General features: G+C 29.9%; 1 protein-coding gene across 3 annotated transcripts in view; it reads left to right on the plus strand.

The window, feature by feature from the left end:
• The first annotated feature begins 3,113 nt into the window (after positions 1 to 3,113).
• The window catches only part of LOC106788362 (fork head domain transcription factor slp1-like), a 24,443-nt gene continuing 20,719 nt past the window's right edge, over positions 3,114 to 6,837 (plus strand). For all 3 annotated transcript variants that reach the window (XM_014751543.1, XM_014751544.1, XM_014751545.1), the window contains exon 1: positions 3,114 to 3,169. The gene's annotated coding sequence lies outside the window, so the exon portion shown is untranslated. The remainder of the gene's footprint in view (positions 3,170 to 6,837) is intronic.

Below are 6,837 nucleotides of genomic sequence, written 5' to 3' on the forward strand. Positions count from 1 at the left end.
AGGCAACGGCCATAAAACGGCAGTAAAAACTAACAGGGAGAGCGACTTCAAGGTAAAGACGAATAGAAGAGGGAAAAGAAAAAGAAAAATTCCTGCGTTTTAGGGCTTAGTTTGCTTTGACACTGACTAATCAAAACAGTGCTTTTTTTGTTCTACTTCTTTTCTTTTCTTTTTTTTTTTTTCTTATTCCCTGTCTACTGAGCTCTCCTCCTGTTTCTCTTCCTCTTTCTTTCTATTCGTAAGGATATTTTGCGACTACAAAAAATAGTCAACGCTTATAAAGTACAGGTCGAAAGCACGTGCTCTCTTCTTATCACTTGGTCATAATTTAACAAGAAAAACAATCGTAGGATCGGCTTAACGTATCGTTAAACACGGTCATTGTGCTTATTTCAACAATACGCCGCCATATTGGAAACACTGACGTTCGTTTAAAGACCGCACTTTAAATCAACAACTCTCGATTCGCATAGTCGACACCGATGTTGAAAAATATTCCTTCGAGATATCGCTACAATAATTATTCGTCAATTATATACTTTTATATATTATCGTATACCTTTCACGTGATTTTTCATTATTAATTTTATTTATCAATCGATATATTCGATTTAAGTAATCGCGACTACGTTCCGCCATTTTGATTTTTCATATAATCCAATCATCGCGTTCGAGTTTTCTCGAAATTTCATCGTTTTAAATAATAAGTCGAATTTACGTAGAACAATTTTGAAAAAAAGTAATAACAAATGTAATATTAAATTATATATTGAATTACTTTTGAATATAATCTCACAGGAGAATCATATGAATGATATTTCTTTTGGATTTCTTGGAGCAAGTATTTAAGTATATTGCCGATCCTTTTATTCTGTTCGGATCGTTTTTCTTCGAGGTAAAGGGTTGTGCTCGTTGCATCGATTCTTTCCCCCACCAAAGGGTTTGAATCACGATACGATCTTCGACGAGTGCATTTTCGAACGAGGATGCGCGAGAAATGTTCGAGCGAGTACGCGTCGAGTTTAACGGAACTCCCCAGCCAATGAGAAAGCTCGAGTGGTTGATCGACTACGCCCAACCATGGCGACCACTTTTCTCTCCCACCGAAATGGTTTCGCGAACAAGAACTATCTCTCTCTCTCTCTCTCTCTCTCTCTCTCTCTCTCTTTCTCTCTCTCTCTCTCCATCTTTTTCTTTTTTCTCGATATTTTCTACTAAAATTTATCGAATTTTTCTTTGTACAATTTCACATTCCTTTTTTTTTTCTTTTTTATCTACAGTCTCGCTGTTTTTCTTTTTTCTTTTTTCTTTTTCTTTCTATAGTTTCATTGCGAGTGTCGTCGTCCATATAAAAATTCGTTCAATAAAATGATAAAAGATAGAAAGTTTAGATGAACTCTGTTTAAAAATAAATATGTTATTACAACATTGCAATAATAAAAAGTCAAAATTTGATTATAAATATTTTTAACGAGACAAATATATATTCACATAATTTTTTTTAAATATCTACTTTATTTCGTATTCAAATTCGAAAATCGAGAGAATGCATTCCTGTTTGGTAATAATCCCAATGTAAAATATGTACGATTTCTTAATCGTGTCGCCTCGATCTTTCTTGGTTTTTTTTTTCTCTTTGGTTTCCATTTTAAAAACTTCATTGACGTAATATATTTTTGCATAATCATGAATTTCGAGGACCGTTGTTACGCTTAGCTTTTTGACTTTAATTATAACTGTTTAAAATTCTGTCAACCGCGTTTAACATAACAGATTGTGCAATTGCGATGATTTTCTCCGAATTCATTGTGAAATGCATTTCGATTAAATTGAATTCATAAACGCGCGCGCGTTTTTCTTTTTTATGTCACGAAGTTAGTTCCTGTTCCCGTTTCAGTTATATTCACTTATGATATCCTCTATAACATAAATAAAAAAAATGATATAGTTTAATAAAATTTCAAAGACAAAAGTACAAAAAAAAAACAAAAAAGAGACGAAAGGAGAGAGAGAGAGAGAGAAAGATTTCTCGATAAAATTTAATTCCATCTATTTTTTTTTCTATACGACTTTTCACCGCCTCCCCCTGTCCCTGTGATTGACTTCAAAATTAATAAAAAAAACAAACGAACAAGATAAAAATTCGAGAAATATTTCTGTTAACAATCTTCCATTTATTCCACATTACACGCGTTTATTTAATATACCTTTTTCTTAAATCAACAGATTAATATAATACCTGACATCTTTTCTTATATTACTTTCTTTTTTTTGTTTCCTAAAAAGAAGAAAAATAGAAAAAAAAATAAATAAGAACATCCAACTTAACCAAGAGATAGATCAGATTGAATCTGATTTTTTTTCATCGATCCACCAGACTCTATCTATGGGGAAGGACAAAATCAAGTAAGGGGCGTGTTACCGTAGAACAGAATCAGAGAGAGAGTGTGAGAGAGATGGAAAACACATATATGTTTAAATATGTGTGCGTGCGTGGGCGCGCGCGTATCTGTTAGAGAGAGCGAGAGAGAGAGAGAGAGAGAAAGGGAAAGAGAAAGAAAAAAAGAATAAAAAAAAAATAGGAGGAGGGATCGAGATGTCCTCTCAACGAGAGGAACACAGAAACTCCGCCTACGCGTTCCTCTACCACGTAACCAAAGAGAAGAAGAGGGAGAAAGAGAGAGATAGAAAGAGAGGAGAAGAGAAAGAGAGAGAAAGAGAGAGAGAGAGAGAGAGAGAGAGTAAAAGGCAAAATTATTCTCTCGATCTCAGTTTGGCATCTCTCTCTCGACGCGAAAGCTCCTTTTGCTGCCGGCGCTTTTGACGTACCGTGTAGATGTGCCACGTGTGTATATATGTATGTGTTTGTGTGCATGTATACTCGTATACTTTCTCTCTCTCTCGCTGATTGAAAATTATGATTCGACAGAGGTAACTCTGCGAGGTGATCGAATCAGTCGCGCGATCGGTTCCCGAGGACTCGTTGTGTTCTAACCGAGTTCTCTCTTACGTGTTTACAAACAATCACGAAAGTTTATTTTTTGTTTTGTTATGTTTTGTTGATTGGTTGGTTAGTTGGTTGGTTGGTTAGTTAAACTGCATGATTCTCCTCGAGGGATTAATAATAAGATATTCATTGGTTTCCTTCGAGTATAGTTATTATTCACAGGTAATTTCTTTTTTTATCTTTATATATGATTTATATATGAGCCGTTTATTTTGAAAGTGGCATAAGTCACTTTTTCGAAAAAACCGAGTTAATGGCAACACTAATTACAACTGTAAAAAAAAAGAAATCTTTTCATTTTCAATAAAAAAAAACAAAAGTGACTTATGCCACTTTCAAAATAAACGGCTCATATGTATATATATATATATATTTTTATAATTTATTTATATACTTTTTCTATATATGATATATTTATTTGTTAATGTTAATACTCAAGAATATTGGCATTAATGTTCCGTCCATATCGAAAAAATTCTTTGTCGCTATTCGTCAGGAAAAATGTGTACAATTGGAAATGATTGAATGTTATTTTTGTTAAATGTACATTAAAAAGTATTGATTGAAAATGTTTGTAGATATATTACATTTCTCGTTGAAAGTTTATTATCATTTGTTGCGACGTTCCGTCGCTCTAATGCGAACGCACCCGAATAATTTATTTCTTTTTAATTTCTTTTTTTTAAGTTATCGCGTTTTTATTTCATTGATATTTGATCATTAGCATTTTTGCGAGTATATGATAGGGTACAAAATTCTTAGACGAAAAGTAATATTTAGAGTAATATGTTATTAATAATGCGTAAATATTTATTGCATTTTCTGCAATCGTATGTTTTTTAAAGTTAAAGTCTGTTTTTCCTTTACTTTTCCTCATTTCTACTTTCGTTAAAATCTTTTTTTTCTTGTCGAGGTATTCTAATTAAAAAATATCCGACGGCAAGCTAACGTCGCTAACATTCACAGCTCGATGATTATCGTAATATTATTTTCAATCATTTTAACATCATTTTATATGAGACAATCGTTTAAATTCCATTGTTCTTTATTAAAACATACGTCTTCGAATTTTTGGAATATCTTTTGTAAAAGATATTGCAATTAAACGATTATAAACAATTCGCGCGTAATTTATATATATGTAAATAATAATTATTTTGTTCTTTTTATTTTAACACAATAGATATATCGTTTATTAATTTCTCACGATTTTAAATTGATTTAAATTTCGCGAAATATTTCTTGACAATTGGAAAATAATTTGCGAATAAAATGTTGTACAATTTAAAAACAAAAAAACTACGATTTGTTTTTTAAATGGAAAAAAACTATTATGTTTACTACATTATAAAAGTAAACTCAATCGTTTTAGTGTCATAAAAAAAGAAAAAACAAACTAATCGAATTAGATTTTCTTATATGACTTATTAGGTAATTAAGAAGAGTATTATTATCGCATAAAAGATAATATTATAGAAAGAAAAACATATGAAAAAAAAGAAGAAGAAGAAGAAGAAGAAGATAAAAAAAAATAAAAAAAAAACAAGACAAACACATTACGCGATTTTATATATTTAAAATTATATATATATATATATTATATCTCTCGTAATAAGACTCGTGCCTTTTCGTTTACGAATAGTGTGGGAGATCGTGAAGAGTTTGTAAACTTTGTTCCATGATCTCCCAAGATTTGTATGGTCTTGACGGGATGTTTACTAAACAGCGAGATAAATATTTCTTCTTTAACTCCATTCAGATAAACGTCTTTTCATATGCACGCGCAAGAGACATAAAAAGAAAGCAACAGGAAGAGAAAGAGAAAGAGAGAAAGAAAAAAATTTGCAAAGAGCGTTGTCCTTTTTCTAATTAATCCGAGTTTATCGATATATAACCCCTGAAACTGAATCTAATGACAAAGCATGCTACGATTTATAAAATAATATACATATATATGTATATGCAATCAATCAAATTGAAGATTGATCATAGACTAACATTAAATATAGTCAATATGTTAATTAAAAATAAACTATCAAATTTTGAATATATTATATCAAAATATTATAAATATTTATATTTAAAAAACAAACAAATGCAATGATAACGTTGACTCGTTTTATTCGAAATCATTTATCTTCGTTTTCACAGTTCTGATGTATAAATACTTGACGCAGATCGTTTTAATCGATAAAAAAAAATTCTTAATAAGAAGGTATCATAGGGAATTTGGACATCAAAAAAAGAAGTATAAATTAATTTTGATAAGTTGATTAAGTTTGATAAGTTATCAAAATTAAGTTCTATTTCTTTTTTTGATGTTCAAATTCCCTATGATACCTTCTTATTAAGAATTTTATTTTTGGACGAGAGAAGCAACTGGTTGAATAAATAAAAATGTTTCTCTAATAAAAATCAATGTAAATTAATAATTGGGAAAAATAAAAATTGAAAAATTGAATAATATCCAAATGTAATTCACAATTATAATAAATTATTATATAAATATATATATTATATATATATAATATATATAAGAACAGTAAATCACAATTGTAATATAATTATTTTTTAAGATTGCATAAATCTACGATGATATCGATCAATTTCATTTAAAAGAAATGAACAAACAAGAAGAAAAAAAAAGAAGAAAAATTATAAGTTTTTCCTTCGGAAGAGATATCTACTCGTGTCAGTGTTCGTAAGACCGGCGGAAGTTTGGATGTTTCCCTAGGGAAGATGATGCTATTTCTTTTTCTCGACTATTCGTTCTATCGTTGTGTCCTATGTATTCAGGTCGCCTAAGTGTTCAGCTGTCGCATTCTCGTCATCTTCACGAATACGAAACGGTTCGTTCCTCGTGTTTCAACGACAGAACACGTTCTCTATACCTTCCCTCCCCCCTTTTTTTCTCCCACCCACTTTTTCTTTCTTTCTTTCTTTCTCCCTTTTTGTTTTGGAACCCCCATTAAATCCACGTTTCGTTGTCGACTCCGTTTAAACTCTTTGTCCTGTAACCTTAAAACATCGGATTCAATCTGTTCAACCTGTCGACGGGATTATATCGTTTATAAAACTTTACTAAAGTATAATTGTATGAGAATAATTATATATTATAAGGTATTACACAATTATAATATAATATAATAATAAGATGTAACAATTATATAATATAAGTTTTAATCGTATGAGTTTAAACAGTTGTTTCTTTCTTTTCAACGAAAATTAATATATATCACATTTTATAACAAATATTTTTCTTTTCAAAAGTTCTTTTCTTATTAGGCTTAACATACGAAAAAAGGGTTCAAAATTTCTGAGTTTTACCATATGAAAGGGTTGTTAAACCTAGTGAAAATAAAAAAAGTTTCAAACTTTTCAGTCCTTTTCGTGTTAGGCTCAATACTTTTCAATTTATAATATAGTTGCTTATTAAGCTCAATACTTTTCAACCCATTCATGTTTATTTTTCCATCTAACGTGAAATAAACTGAAGATATTACTGCTTGCACAGTGTATTCTTCTGATGGAACCCTAAAATTTTGTAGAATTTAATAAAAATATGAGTAACTTGTCAAATTGGTTCTCCATTCCTTAGAAAAATATTACGGAGCTCGTGTCAGTAGAAATAATGTAAAATAAAATCTATTGATCGTGTTAAACTTATTAAAAAGAAAAAGAAAAGCAAGTAACAAGCTTTTTAGGATGACCTAATGTATTTGCAAGGCTCGCAAAATCTGATACCAGTTATTTTATTTATTTTCTATATTCATTATGATTTTATTGATATCATCTAATAATTATTAATTGAAAATAATATATTAATATAT

Source organism: Polistes canadensis, unplaced genomic scaffold (assembly GCF_001313835.1).
Source record: "Polistes canadensis isolate GaletaPanama2010 unplaced genomic scaffold, ASM131383v1 scaffold_137, whole genome shotgun sequence".
NCBI classification, from domain to species: domain Eukaryota; kingdom Metazoa; phylum Arthropoda; class Insecta; order Hymenoptera; family Vespidae; genus Polistes; species Polistes canadensis.